Here is a 15,759-nt window from a genome sequence, read left to right as displayed (position 1 = left end):
AAAGGTTAGAAAGGAATGGAGAGTCTTCGGGGAAAAACTTGAGTTGGGAAGAAATGAGGTGCCGTAGCGGGCAGTATTGGGGTGAAAGAACTTAGGGAGGTTAAGTGACTATGTGTTGGGTGGTTGGCTGCAGGTTAAGTGGAGGATATTGTGGTAAGGGAGTCACAGGAGGGGAGAGTAAGGGAAGGAGATGGGGGTGTTTGCGAGTCTGCCGGAGGGCAGCTGCTCTAGCCTCAAAGTCTGCCTTGTTGTTGCCTGTTGAGACAAAGGAGGAGTCAGCGTGATGAGACTTGCAGTGAGAGATGCCAGTGGCCGTGGGGAGGTGTGAGGCTTGGAGCAAACCTGAGCTGTAGGTGACATTGACAATGGAGGTGACTTTGGTGGTGAAGAATCCATGTTCCTTCCAGATGGCCAAGTGAGAGAGGAGTATATGGAAGGTGTATTTAGAGTTGGTGTAAATGTTGAGGGAGGACCCCCTGGCCAAAGTAAAAGCCCTGGTGAGGGCAATAAGTTTAACCTGCAGATTGAATGTGTTGTTGGGAAGCGAGGAGGCCTCTATAACTGATGTTAAGGAAACTGTGGCATATCCTGCCAGGCAGGTTCCTTCATGTCAGAAGGAAGAGCCATCGGTGAGCCAGGTATGAGTTGCTTGAGGCAAAGCTCCTTCTTGTATATGGGTAGGATGTGGAAGAAGCTCTTCCAGGGTTTTGATACAAGAATGAGTGGGAAGAGGAGCCTGAGGGACAGAAAGAAGTGTGGCAGGGTTCAGTGGAGGGCAGGTAAGAAAGGTGAGTCTGGTGTTTTCCATTACAGACACCTTCAGGGACAGGAGGCAACAAGGGGGAAGGGAATGTAGTCCCTGTACCTCTTGAAGCTCTTTAAGATGGTGTGTCAGCAGAGCCCCAAAGGTAAATTTTTGGATTCATTGATCACTACAGAGGCAGCAGCTAACATCCACAGGCAAGGGGCCCAGCCTTCAGTGGTGAGATCGAAGGATTTTGATAGATAAGCCACAGGGGCAAAGGTTGGTCCCAGCATGTGTCCTAAAACTCCAAGTGCAAATTCTTGTTTTTCACTTATATAAAGTAGAAAGGGATGTGAGAGATCAAGCAAGTGGAGGGCAGGTGCATTAAGGAGGGATTGTTGGAGCTTAGTAAAGTGTGTGGTGATGGGTTGCAATAGGGGTTCAGAGAGTGAGCCCCAGGCTGCATCACATAAAGGCTTGGCTAATATGGAATAGTTGGGGATCCATGCACAAAGGAATCCTGCTATTCCCAAGAAAGGGAGAATTTCTTCCTTAGTGGAGGGAACTGACAGGTTAGCAATAAGGCCCTTTCTTTTTTTTTTTTTTTTTTCACACAAGAGATTTTCTTTTTTTTTTTTTAATTTATTTTTATTGTAAACAAATGGGATACATGTTGTTTCTGTTTGTACATGGATTAACAGCATACCATTTGCATATTCATACATTTACATAGAGTAATGATGTTTGATTCATTCCGTTATTTTTTTCCTTCCCCCACCCCTCCCACCTCTCTTTTCCCTCTATACAGTCCCTCCTTCCTCCATTCTTGTCCCCCTCCCACCCCCCATTACGTGTCATCATCCACTTATCAGTGAGATCATTCCTCTTTTGGATTTTTGAGATTGGCTTATCTCACTTAACATGATATTCTCCAACTTCATCCATTTGCCTGCAAATGCCATCATTTTATTATTCTTTACAGTTGAGTAATATTCCATTGTATATATATATACCACAGTTTCTTTATCCATTCGTCAATTGAAGGGCATCTAGGTTGGTTCCACAGTCTGTCTATTGTGAATTGAGCAGCTATGAACATTGATGTGGCTGTATCTCTGTAGTATGCTGATTTTAAGTCCTTTGGGTATAGGCCGAGGAGTGGGATAACTGGGTCAAATGGTAGGTCCATTCCAAGTTTTCTAAGGAATCTCCACACTGCTTTCCAGAGTGGCTGCACTAATTTGCAGCCCTACCAGAAGTGTATGAGTGTACTTTTTTCCCCACATCCTCTCCAACACCTATTGTTGCTTGTATTCTTGATAATCGCCATTCTAATTGGGGTGAGATGGAATCTTAGGGTAGTTTTGATTTGCATTTCTCTTATTATTAAAGATGGTGAACATTTTTTCATATGTTTGTTGATTGCTTGTAGATCTTCTTCTGTGAAGTGTCTGTTCATTTCCTTAGCCCATTTATTGATTGGGTTATTTGTATTCTTGGTGTAGAGTTTTTTGAGTTCTTTATATATTCTGGAAATTAGTGCTCTATCGGAAGTATGAGTGGCAAAGATATTCTCCCACTCTGAAGGCTCTCTCTTCACATTGCTGATAGTTTCCTTTGCTGAGAGAAAGCTATTTAGTTTGAATCTATCCCAGTTATTGATTCTTGCTTTTATTTCTTGTGCTATGGGAGTCCTGTTAAGGAAGTCTGATCCTAAGCCAACAAGATGAAGATTTGGACCTGCTTTTCCTTCTATACCATTCCTGATTTCAAGGTCCCTGATCCATTGTGAGTTGATTTTTGTGCAGGGTGAGAGATAGGGCTTTAGTTTCATTCTGTTGCATATGGATTTCCAGTTTTCCCAGCACCATTGCTTGAAGAGGTATCTTTTCTCCATTGCATATTTTTGGCACCTTTGTCTAGTATTAGAAAATTGTATTTATTTGGGTTTGTGTCCGTGTCCTCTATTCTGTACCATTGATCTACCTGTCTATTTTGGTGCCAATACCATGCCGTTTTTGTTACTATTGCTTTGTAGTATAATTGAAGTTCTGGTATTGTGATACCCCCTGTTTCATTCTTCCTACTAAGGATTGCTTTAGCTATTCTGGTTTTCCTATTCTTCCAGATGAATTTCATGATTGCTTTCTCTATTTCTGTAAGGTACATCATTGGGATTTTAATTGGAATTGCATTGAATCTGTATAGCACTTTTGGTAGTATAGAATATAGAATCTAGATTTGTTTGGATCATTTTCTTCCCTTGTTTTTTCATGTTGCTCATGTATCTTCCCCTCTAGCAGTGCAGATCTGGGGTATTGCAGATTTTCCCCACAGGCTTATAGTGGCCCTATAGGTTTTCAAAACCCTTTCTTTAAGGGGAGATCAATATTAGCAGTGCCCAAATCAGACACTATGCAGTCCTAGACCAAATAGCCCCTATGGGGACAATAACAAAATTGTCATAGTAAACAAAATGAGTTCAAATATTATCTTTGGTAAAACAAACAGGTTTGCAATAAGGTCTGCAGTTTCTAATGGAGGACAAAGAGGATACAGAGAAATGTAGAATGTGGCTGTTAATGGGATAAGAAAAGAATATACAGAAGTTCTAGAAAATAGAAAGGGTGAGAGTGTAATCAAAAGAAATTGGATGTTAGCATACAAAAAAGGGAGAAAGAGACTCTGAGGGAACAGGTAAACAAAAGGAAAAGAGAACAAGAAAAGTAAAGAAATAAAAACTTAAATTTTTTACAAAGGAGAAAAAAGAAAATCTACTGTATAACAGTCATATAGTAATGAAACCTCCCAGTGTGCAGTAGCCTGATGCATGAGAGGTACCTGACAATGAGCTTCAAGCCTCCAGCAGGCGTCTCAGGATGGGATTTGCCCCACCTGAAGATCGGAGCTACAGCTTCCAGGATTATCCAAGATGGCCTCTCTGGCTTCGAAATGTGTTGGCAAATGGGGAGCTGCAGCTCATGGGTGGACGTGGTCAGCTGGAGGTCCTGAAGACGGGATGCGGTTGGTCCGGCAGGGGTCCTGAAGGTCCAGTGTGTTTGGTGTGGTTGTGGGATTCAGGAGGCTGGGTGCAATCAGTCGGTCTGGGTTCCAGGTGATAGGGCGCAGTCAGTTGGTCTGGGGGTCCTGGCTGCAGGGAGCAGTCAGTGGATGTGAGGGCCCCAGAGGCAGGGAGTGATCGGTCGGGCTGAGGGATCCTGGAGACGGGGCTCAGTCAGTCTGGCCAGGGGTCCTACGGGGCCTGGCTGTTGTCTCAAAATGGCAGCAGCCACATGTAATCAAACCTGCAGGTACTGTGACAGTGAACTTCCAGACAACAGCAGGCAGCTGGTGCTCCACTGGTGGTCGGTGATCAGTTGGCTGACTGTTGTCGGACGATGGGGAGGTGAACCTCGTGCGTTGGGTGATGGATAGGTGTAAGGCAGGCGATGGACAGGCGAGAGGCAGGCAAATGGCGGATGATAGATGCCTGACAGTGAGCAATCTGCTCTCAAAAAAGGCGTCAATATGCTGGCAGACTGCAGGTCATCACAGCAGACAAATGGGGTAAACACCAGGGGATCGATAAGCAGCAAAAACTGCCTCACCGAGAAACAGATATCCTCTGCTTGAAACCGGAGTTACAGAGCGACAAGGAACGCAGCCTCCCTCTAGTCCGACATCTTGGATCTCCTCATTTTTTTCACAGCCACTGTGATACAGAGGAAGCCAGGAGAAGTCCACTAGCTTTGGTTTGAGGATCAGAAAAGGATTCTGCTTGAAGCTCAAAGAAAAATGCAAACTCTGCAGGGTTCCTCCCTTCCACTTCCTTCCATTACTTGTATTCTTGATAATTGCCATTCTGAATGGAGTGAGATGAAATCTCAATGTAGTCTTAATTTGCATTTCTCTAAGTTCTAGAGATGTTGAAAATTTTTTCATGTATTTGTTGATCAGATGTATTTCTTCTTCTGCAAAATGCCTGTTCAGTTCCTTTGTCCAGTTATTTTTTGGATTATTTGTGGGGGTGGTTTTTTTTTTTTTTTTTTTTTTTTTCTCTCACTGAGAAAGTTTTTATTTGCTGCAGCCGGCAGCTCATGCTCCAGACAGCAAGCACCTTCTTCCTTGGCAAGGCGGTCTTTCTCAAGTGGTCCCATGAATGCTTCCTTCTCCTCCATAATCTGGAAGCACCCATGGCCAAATTTAGAGGTGGGGTCAATGAACTTAAGGTCGATCTTCTCCAGAGCAGGTAGTTTGGTCTGTACCAGCAAGGACTTGCAGAGGGTGAGCACCCACTTCTTGGTCCCCACCACACAACCTTTCAGCATGAAGAAGTCATTGGTCACTTCACCATAGTGTACAAAACCACCCAGAGGGTTGATGCTCTTGTCAGACAGGTCATAATCAGTGGAAGCATTATTCTTGATTAGTTTGCCATCCTTGATGAGGTAGCCCTGACTAGTTTTGTAGATCTTCTTGTTGATCTCAGTGTGGTGATGGTAGCCTTTCTGCCCAGCCTGAACCACAGAGAAGGCCGCATGGGCAGGATGCCAGGCTCCAATATAGGCAACCTTGTGCAGCCGTCTGTGGGTTTTGTGGGGCAGCTTCTTGGTATGCCAGCGACTGGTGACCCCTTTGTAGCCTTTGCCCTTGGTCACACCAATGACATCAATCATCTTGTCCTGCCCAGACACCTGGTTCACAGGGACCTGCTGCTCCAGCCTCTCCCGTTCTCTCCAGTTTCTCAGCCACAGTGCCTCCATTCACCTGGATCTCCATCGGTGGGCTTTCTTGTGGCACAGAGGAAGCAGCCACATCTGGGTATGGGTGATAATGTGAATGACCTGGCAGTACTTCTTCATGCTATTGAAGTCCTTCTCCAGTTGCTTCTTGCCCATGTCATCCTGCCACTTCTTGCAATATTTGGTGAAGGCCTTCTTCTTAAATTTATGCCAGTTCTAATAGCAGCGCCTTTTGCACTCATCACTGATGTGCTCAGCAAAGATGGTCTTCAAGGTTTGGAGACCTCGAGGGGTTTCAACTAGCCCACAATGCCTACAACACCATGGGTGGTGTCTCCACTATGGTCACAGCCTCCACAACCTCCTTCTTATTCACCTTGGATCCTGGGCTATTGACTTCCCACATGATGTGGGTCATGACAGCCTTGTAGCCCAGCAAGGCTGTGAGATGGACAGGCTCAGAAGAGTCATCCTTAGGGAAACTCTTCACCTTCCCACCATGCCTGCTGCTGTGCTTCTGAGGCAAGAAGCCCAAGGATCCATGTCTGGGAGCAGAGAACTTCCTGTGAGACATTGCATAGCCAAATCCCGCCAGTAGAGTGGTTTTTTCTTTTTTTTTTTTTTTTTTTTTTTTTTTTTTTTTTTTTTTTTTTGGTGTTTTCTGAGTTCTGTATATATCCTGGAGATTAATGCTCCGAGTGGCAAGTGGCAAAGATTTTTTTTTCCCCTTCTGTAGCTCTGTCTTCATGTTCTTGATTGTTTCTTTTGCTATGAAGAAGCTTTTCAGTTTGATACCATTTTTTGATTCTTGATTTACTTCTTGTGCATTAGGAGTCTTGTTGAGGAATTCAGTTCCTAAGCCAACAAGAGGGAGATTTGGGCCTGCTTTTTCTTCTAGTAGGTGTGGGGTCTCTGGTTTAATGCCTAGGTCCTTGATCCACTTTGAGTTGGCTTTTGTGTAGGGTGAGAGATAGGAGTTTAACTTCATTGTGCTACATATGGATTTCCAGTTTTCCCAGCACCATTTGTTGAAGAGGTTATCTTTTCACCAATGTATGTTTATGGTGCCTTTGTCTACTATGAAATCACTGAATTTATATTGGTTTCTCTCTGTGTCTTTTATTCTGTACCTTTGGTCTTCATGTCTGTTTGGGTGCCAATACCATACTGTTTTTGTTACTATAGCTCTGTAGTATAATTTAAGGTTTTGTATTGTGATGCCTCCTGCTTCACTTTCTTACTAAGGATTGCTTTGGCTATTCTGGGCCTCTTATTTTTCCATGTGAATCTCATGACTGCTTTTTCTATTTCTATGAAGAACATCATTGAAATTTTAATAGGAATTGCATTAACTCTGTATAGTGCTTTTGGTACTATGGACATTTTGATAACATTAATTCTGCCTATTCAAGAACATGGCAGATTTTTCCTTCTTCTAAGGTTTTCTTCAATTTCTTTCTTTAGTGCTCTGTAGTTTTCATTGTAGAGGTCTTTCACCTCTTTTGTTAGATTGATTCCCAAATTGTTTTTTTGTTTGTTTGTTTGTTTGTTTGTTTTTTGAGGCTATTGTGAAATGAATGGTTTTCCCAATTTTCTCTTTCAGTTGATTCATCACTGATATATAGAAATGCAATTGATTTAGGGGTGATACTTTCATATCCTGCTACTTTGCTGAATTCATGTGTGAGTTCTAGAAGTTTCCTCGTGGAGTTTTTGTGTCTTCTAAATATAGAATCATGTCCTTGGCAAATAGGGTTAGTTTGAATCCTTCTCTTCCTAATCATATCCATTTAACTTCTTCCTTCTGCCTAATTGCTCTGACTAGAGTTTCAGGGACTGTTGAATAGAAGTGGTAAAAGAAGGCATCCTTGTCTTGTTTTGGTTTTTAAAGGGAAGCTTTCAATTTTTCTCCATTGAGAATGATGTTGGCCTTGGGTTTAACATATATTGTTCTTACAATGTTGAGGTATGTTCCCACTATCCCTAGTTTTTCTAGTGTTTTGATCATGAATGGATGCTGTATTTTGTTAAATGCTTTTTCTGCATTTATTATTCTATTGATCTATTGAATCATGTGATTCTTGTCTTTAAGTCTATTGATGTGATGAATTATGTTTTTTGATTCCCATTTTTTGAACCAATCTTGCATCCCTGGGATGAACCCCACTTGATCATGGTGCACTATCTCTTTAATATGTTTTTGTATGTGATTTACCAGTATTTTATTAATAATTTTTGCATCTATGTTCATCAGGGATATTGTTCTGAAATTTTCTTTCCTTAATGTGTCTTTGTCTGATTTTAGTATCAGAGTGATACTAGCTTCATGGAATGAATTTGGAAGGGTTCTTTCCTTTTTCTATTTAATGAAATAATTTGAGGAGAATTGGTTTGAGTTCTTCTTTGAAGATCTGGTAGAATTTGGCAGAGAATCTGTGTGGTTCTGGGCTTTTCTTAATTGGTAGGCTTTTGATGACATCTTCAATTTCATTGTTTGGAATTGATATGTTTACATTTTCTATGTCCTCCTGATTCAGTTTGGGTAGGTCATATGCCTCTAGAAATGTGTCAATGTCATCAGGATTTTCTATTTTATTTGAGTATAAATTTTCAAAATAATTTCTGATTATTGTCCATATTTCTGTGGTGTACATCATGATATCTTCTTTTTCATCATGAATTTTAGTAATTTCAGTTTTCTCTCTCTCTCTCTTTGTTTGCTTGGAAGGGTTTATCAATGTTACTTATTTTTTTCAAAGAACCAAGTTTTTGTTTCATTGATTTTTTTTAAAAATTGTTTTTTGTTGTTTCAATTTCATTAATTTCACCTCTGATTTTAATTATATCCTGTTTTCTACTGCTCTGGTGTTGATTTATTCTTCTTTTTCTAGGCCTTTGAGATTAAATATTAGATTATTTATTTGGTGACTTTTCATTCTTTTAATGAATGAGATCAATGCAATGAACTTTCCTCTTGGAACTGCCTTCATAGTGTCCCAGAGATTTTGATATGTTGTATTACTATGCTTATTTGCCTCTAAGTAATTTTTTATTTCATTCCTGATCTCTTGTGCTAGCCATTGGTCATTCAAGAGCATATTATTTAGTCTCCATGCACTAGAGTATCTTCTATTTATTATTTTTCATTGATTTCTGATTTCATTCCATCATGATCTGATAGAATGCAAGGTATTATCTCTATTTTTTGTATTTGCTAAGAGTTGCTTCGTGACCTAAGATATGATCTGTTTTAGAGAAGGATCTGGTGCTGCTGAGTAGAAAGTGCATTCAGTCATTGATGGATGAAATATTCTATGTATGTCTGTTAAGTCTAAATTATTAATTGTATTTTTTAGTTCTATAGCTTCTTTATTTAGTTTTTATTTGGAGGATCTATCCAGGGGTGAGAAAGGTGTGTTAAAGTCACCTAGTATTATCATGTCTATTTGATTCTTGAAATTGAGAAGGGTTTCTTTGATGTACATAGATGCTCCATTGTTTGGGGCATAAATAGTTTTGATTGTTATGTCTTGTTGATGTATAATTCCCTTAAGCAGCATAGAATGTCCTTTGTTCCTTCTGATTAACTTTGGTGTGAAGTCCACTTTATCTGATATGAGGATAGAAACCCCTGTTTGTTTACAAAATCCATGTGAATGATATGTTTTTTCCCATCCTTTTATGTTCAGTCTGTGGATGTCTTTGCCTATGAGGTGAGTCTCTTGGAGACAACATATTGTTGGGACTTGTTTTTTAATCTAATCTGCCAGTCTATGTCTTTTGATTGATGAGTTTAGGCCATTTACATTTTTTTATATGTTGTGCTGAGAATCAAACCCAATGTCTCTCACATGCTAGGCAAGAGCTCTACCACCGAGCCACAACCCCAGTCCAAGGCCATTTACATTCAATGTTATTATTAAGAAATGATTTTTATTCCCTGTCATTTTGATTAATTTCTGTTTTTTGAGTTAGTTTTTCCTTTGATTAACTCATCTTCTGGTATAGTTCCTGTCTTTGCTGGTTTCAGTTTTATTTATCATTTCTTCATATAATATTTTATTGAGTATATTTTGTAGTGCAGTTTTTCTATTTGTGAGTTCTTTTAACTTTTGTTTATCATGGAAGGTTTTTATTTCATCATCAATTCTGAAGCTTAATATTGCTGGGTATAGTATTCTTGACTGGCATCCATTCTTTTTTCAGAGCATGGTATATGTTATTCCAAGACCTTCTGGCTTTGAGGGTCTGGGTTGGGAAATCAGATGATTCAAGTTGTTTTCCCTCTAAATGTGACTGTTTGCTTTTCTCTGGCAGTCTTTAAAATTCTGTTCTTACTCTATATGTTAAGCATTTTCATAATAGTGGGCCTTGGCCTGGGTGTGTTATAATTTTGTTTATTTGGGGTTCTGTAAGCCTTCTGTAGTTGATTTTCCATTTTGTTCTTTTGGTTTGGAAATTTTATGATATTACTTTATTGAAAAGATATTCATTCCTTTGGTTTGTATCTCCAAGCCTTCATTTATCCCAATAAATCTTAAATTTGTTTTTTTCACATTATCCCATAATTCTTGAAATTTCTGTTCATGGTCTCTTAATGTCTTTTCTCCATGTTCTATTTTATTTTCAAGATTATATATTTTGTTTCATTGCCTGAAACTCTTTCTCCAAGTAGTCTAATCTATTGATGATGCTTTCATTGAATTTTTAATTTGGTTTATTGATTCCTTCATTTCAAGGATTTCTGCTTGATTTTTTTTCAGAATCTCTCTTTACTGAAGTGATCTTTCACTCCCTGTATTTTCTCTCTGATTTCACTCCTTACATCACCCTTTACCTTGCAGATTGTTTATATACATTCTAAACTCCTCTGACTTTTCTTTCACTGTGGTATCAATGGATTCTGTTATTGAAGTATCTTGGTTTGGGAAGATTTGTTCCCTTGCTTTTTCATGTTGTTTGTCTATCCATCTAACAGTATGAATCTGAGGCAGTAGAGTTTCTACCCTGTGGACTTACAGTGTCCCTAAAGTTTTCCAATACCTCACTATTTAGGGGGAGACAAAGAATAACAACAACCAATGCAGACAATATACGGCATTGAAACAAATAATTCCTGCTGTGACATTTAAAATGTTAATTAATGTTAATTGTTAATTGTCCCAATAAACAGAAATGATATGATCAGTTATTGCCTGCAATAAAAACAGAAAGTTTGCAAAAGCGTTTACAATTTCAAATGGTGGACAGGGATTGAACAGAGCGATGTGGGATGTGGTGATTATGAGGGAGGAGGAGAGAATATAGAAGTAAAAAATTAAATAAAGAGTAAAAGAACAATAGAAGGTGGCTGTTAGAAGAAAAAGGAGAAAGACAATGAAGGGAAACATAAGTAAGAAAAATATATGAATATAGTGCAAATTTTAAAAGTTAAAAATAAAAATAAAGGAATACAGAACAAAACTGACAGATACTAATCAAACATCCCCGTCTTTGAAAGACTGATCCATGAAAACTAACTGGCTTCAAAAATGCTGGAAATGAGAAAAAACAAATATGAATATATAAATAAATGTCCATGAACCATTAAGGTCACAATTAAACAGAGAAAAGAAAAATTAAGAAAAAAAAAAAAAAAAAAAAAAAAAAAAACCTTGATGAAAAGTTAAAGGATTGTTTCTGTTGGAGTTCAAAAGATTCCCAGCCTCCCTTCTTAGCAGTGTTAGGTGGGGTCTCCTGGAGCATGATGTTTGCCCCATCCTCAGGGTGGAACTGCTGGAGTGAAAGAGGCAATCCTGTAGGCAGAGTTCCTGGAGACAGTCTAGGCTTAGTGGCCTCCAGGCTCTTCAGTAAGTGCCAGTTGGTCTGGAGATTTTAAATCATCACACCTCCAGGGCCCAGCAATTGCCAGTCCAAGCTGGAAAACTGCACCCCTGGGATCTCTCCTGGGTTCCACTCTTGTGGTGGAGAAGCCATTTTTGGGGGGGGGGGTGGGACAGGGCAGGTACCAGGGATTGAACTCAGGGGACACTCAACCACTGAACCCTTGCCCAACACTATTTTTTTGTATTTTATTTAGAGACAGGGTCTCACTTCTGCTGAGGCTGGCTTTGAACTCGGCCTCCTGAACCTTGCAATTTCAGGCTTGCACCGCCGTGCCTGGCTTAGAGGAGTCCATTCTTAATTCACTACATCACCTGTGAACCCCACAATTCCTGGTCTCAGGTTTAGTCTCCAAACTCAATTTCTTCTGCCACCACCCTTTCAAATTCCCTGTGGGGCACATCTCTCCCAGCTGGTTCTGCAAGCAGCTGGATTGGAGGGAGAGGGGAGAGCTGAGTGGGTTTCTACAACCAGTAGTCCCCTGTAAAAACCTCTCTGCACCTTTGATTTTTCTCCTGGTCACTTGGGCACACTCTGGCATACAGCATGGTTTTGCCAGGCCTTTTTTTCAGGGCAAACTCAGGTCCACCAGGAATCAGCTCCCCAAGCTGCTGGCTCCCACACCAAGCTGCAGAATCATTCCTTCCTTTGTCCTCTGCAGATAAGGTTTCTTTCCCACACTAGGATATTGGGCAGCACACCTTTCAGTTTAGTTGGTCAGTGTCTTTGATCTCTTAACTCTCCATACCCAGACATGACTAAGGCCTCCCAAACATGCAGGTTCCTTTAATCCCTTACCCCTCCACTTTGCTCATGAAGGAACTGCTCTGGCTGATATCTCTGGCTGTGGTAGCAGCCATGGCCCTGAGGATTTCTTCCCTGTTTTATTATATCCAACCTCCTGAGTCCCTTATCTGCTTTGAATATCCAGTAGTAAATTCCAGTAAAGTCTCTGCCCTAGTTTTTTTTGTTGTTGTTGTTCACCACCTTGCTGAGAGACAGGTTATCGGTTTTCTTGGTTTCATGCCATGAAGAAGCCAGGAAAGTGACCTTCTCTTTTCTGCCATCTTGAAAACACCTACCCCACTTTATTTTGAGATAGGGTCTTGCTAAATTGCTGAGGGTGGCCTTGAACTTGGGATCCTCCTGACTCAGTCTCCTGAGCAAGCTGGATTACAGGTGTGCACCACCACACCCAGCTTGTAACGTGTTTTTAATTTCAAATTTCAATTGTTCATTTCTAATATATAGGCAAGGAACTGACTTTCAGACCTTAACCTTGTACAATGTAAACTGCTAAATCATTTATTAGTTTCAGAATTTGTTATTGTTGATTATTTTGAATTCTTAACATAGAAAATGTTATCTGTGAACACAGTCTTATTCATTTCTTTTCTTTTCTTTTTTTTTTTTTTTTTTTTTTTTTTTTTGGTACTGGAGATTGAATCCAGGACATTCAACCACTGAGCCACATCCCCAGCCCTATTTTGTATTTTATTTAGAGACAGGGTCTCACTGAGTTGCTTAGTGCCTCGCCATTACTGAGGCTGGCTTTGAACTTGCAATCCTTCTGCCTCAGCCTCCCAAGCCACTGAGATTACAGGCATGCATTACCACGCACAGTTTATTTCTTTTTTTCTAATCTATATACCTTTTATTTCCTTGTTTTATTGCATTAGTGAAGACAGCCAGTGCTATGTTGAAGTGGTGAGAGGGGATATCTTCATCTTGTTCTTGGGATCATAGTGGGAATGCTTCTAATTCCTCATTAAACATGATGTTAGTTATGAGGTTTTTGCAGGAGCTTTTATCAAGCTGAGGAAGTTTCCCTTTATGACTAATTTGCGGAGAATTCTTGTCATTTGGCTACAGCATTTCATCAGGGTCACTAGGGGAACCAGACACAGGAGGATGATGAAGCTTTCCTGGAAGATAGTACTCAACCAGTAACCCAAGTACCTGGATTAAGGCATCTGAAGAGGTCAATACATGAGTCTAACAGGTGCTGTGGTGCACACCTGATAACTATACTGCCCAATCGTGACTCTTCTTCAGGTCAGTTTTTACTTCCCTTGAATTATTGATATACGCACAGGAGTAGATTTTGGCAATAACACAAAGATCATTCTGTTGCTCCAGCAGATAATCAAGTTGTTTATCACCACCTTGGTTAGTGAGTTTAGTGAGTCTTGTTGGTCTTGGATAGCGTGAGCAACAACATTAGCTCTTTCTGCCATGGTGAAGGGCAGGTTGTGCATTATTTTTTTCCATGGTCTATAAGCCAACGCCTCCTATCAGAACGTGAACTACAGAATGAAACAAGCTGTGGCTTATTCTCCTGGGAAGGTGCTACAAATCATTCTGGGGTGGATTAGCAGAATGGGTCCATTTTGACCCTTCTCCTGGGGGGAAGATACTGACTCACAGAGGACTATATAACCTGGAGGGGTGCAGGTGACACTTGTCAGGCATTAATTGCCTTAATGCTGATTAGTTCAGTTATATATAGTCTCAGTCTATTTTTGCCATGTGGTTAGAAAAAGATGGAAAAAAATTCCACATAGTACCTCCAAGTCTGAAGTGCTAATAAAGGTCAGTAATGCCAATTCTGATATGGGAGCCTTTCCCTGTCATACCATGGCAACATTAACATGGGAAACTGTAGAGCATGCCTGCATATGAATTTGAATCAAGAGAGACCACTGGGTGCAGTAGTTTGACCCTTTAATAGCTTGAGGAAGACATTATGTACCAGTCAGGCTGTTACAGTAGATAAAGGAAACTTCAGTCTGGATAACAAGTCCTACATTGTTTGTGCTCGCCTGCTGTGTCCATAACTATGCTGATTCAGTTGCCATTGCCAGGCATAACAGAATCTTCCATAGGAATGAGAAAAGAGGGCTGGGGAAATAGCTCAGTTGGCAGAGCACCTGCCTCGCATGCACAATGCCCTGGGTTCAATTCCCCAGCACCACAAAAAAAAAAAAAAAAAAAAAAAAAAAAAAAAAAAAAGGAATGAGAAAAGAAAAAACTGGTGTTCCTACCCTTCTCCCCCACTCCACAAAATTCCCAAGGCCAGAGATGCTCTTGTCCAATGACCCAAGGGTGGGTATTGCCTGGGTCTAACTACTCAGGCTATTTGAGTCCTGAGGCTACAACTTCTGCAGGGATCCACTGCTCCTGTTACTTGACCAAAACCTTTCAACCTTAGTTGTCCAACCTTGGAAGAGAGGTCGCATTCTGAATGATTTGTCAGATCTTATAATACTTCCTTCCTATATCAAGGGATCAGGAGTCCTCAGTGCAACCAAAGGAATGAACATTGGTGCCTCAATATTCAGTCACTATATGCAATGGAATATTACTCAGCCATAAAGAATGATAAAATTATGGCATTTGCAGGCAAATGGATGAAATTGGAGAATATCACGCTAAGTGAGATTAACCAATCTCAAAAAACCAAAGAACGAATGATCTCGCTGATAAGCAGATGATGACACATAATGGGGGGTGGGAGGGGTTAGTGTTAGGGTTAGGGTTAGTGTTAGGGTTAGGGTTAGGGAGGGGGCAAGAATGGAGGAAGGAAGGACTGTATAGAGGGAAAAGAGGGGTGGGAGGGTTGGGGGAAGGGAAAAATAACAGAATGAATCAAACAACATTACCCTATGTAAATTTATGATTACACAAATGGTAGGCCTTTACTCCATGTACAAACAGAGAAACAACATGTATCCCATTTGTTTACAATAAAAAAAAATATTCAGTCACCCCTTCTGTCCTAACAAGGCATCCCACAAGAGGAAGGTGCCTTACAGAAGTGTTGTCTCAAGGTTTGAATCAGGAGACCCCTTGCTGGCAGCACTGTACCACACCACAAGCCACCCCTGAGTAGTGCATTCCAGTGGGATTACACATACACGGCCTAGCCAGGCTACTGCCTGGTCCTTCACCTGCCACAAGCTCAATATTTCTTAATACGCATTGTAGCATGGTGCTTCTCCTTAACTAGAGTGTAGTATCTAATGTCCAGATAACCTTTGTGAGTTAGGGGTAACACCCAGGCCTTCCTGATGGCCTTTGCATAGTGGTTACTTGATCCTCCCATTCCATGACCCTATCACCCCACTGGCCTGGGTGTGATGGGGACATAAAGGTTCTGCTTTGTGCCACGGGAGCATACTTATTGCTATGTGGCTTGTACAGTGCATGGGTTGGAATCCTGTTGGATATCCAAACAATGTTGGCAGCAAAGTTTTTCTAAAACCATAATAGTGATTCCCTCACCTATTTGGCACAACAGAATGAGGGTGAAGTATAATTGCAATCCATATCTGGGATCTGGCATTCCAATATGGTCAGTTTGCCATATAAGAACAAGTCCTCTGCCCT

At 40.7% G+C, this 15,759-nt stretch overlaps 1 pseudogene across 1 annotated transcript; it reads right to left on the bottom strand.

The window, feature by feature from the left end:
• Positions 1–4,448: 4,448 nt before the first annotated feature.
• LOC306646419 (large ribosomal subunit protein uL3-like) lies at positions 4,449–6,074 on the bottom strand (annotated as a pseudogene). Its single transcript has 2 exons — positions 4,809–6,074; positions 4,449–4,492 (listed from the first exon to the last, which is right to left on the bottom strand). The product of its transcript is annotated as a large ribosomal subunit protein uL3-like (transcript).
• Between the last annotated feature and the right edge of the window lie 9,685 nt (positions 6,075–15,759).

Source organism: Sciurus vulgaris, assembly GCF_902686455.1.
Source record: "Sciurus vulgaris genome assembly, chromosome: 16".
Taxonomy (NCBI): Eukaryota; Metazoa; Chordata; class Mammalia; order Rodentia; family Sciuridae; genus Sciurus; species Sciurus vulgaris.
Note: the sequence above shows the minus strand (reverse complement) of the source record. Positions and strands in the feature narration are given on the sequence as shown.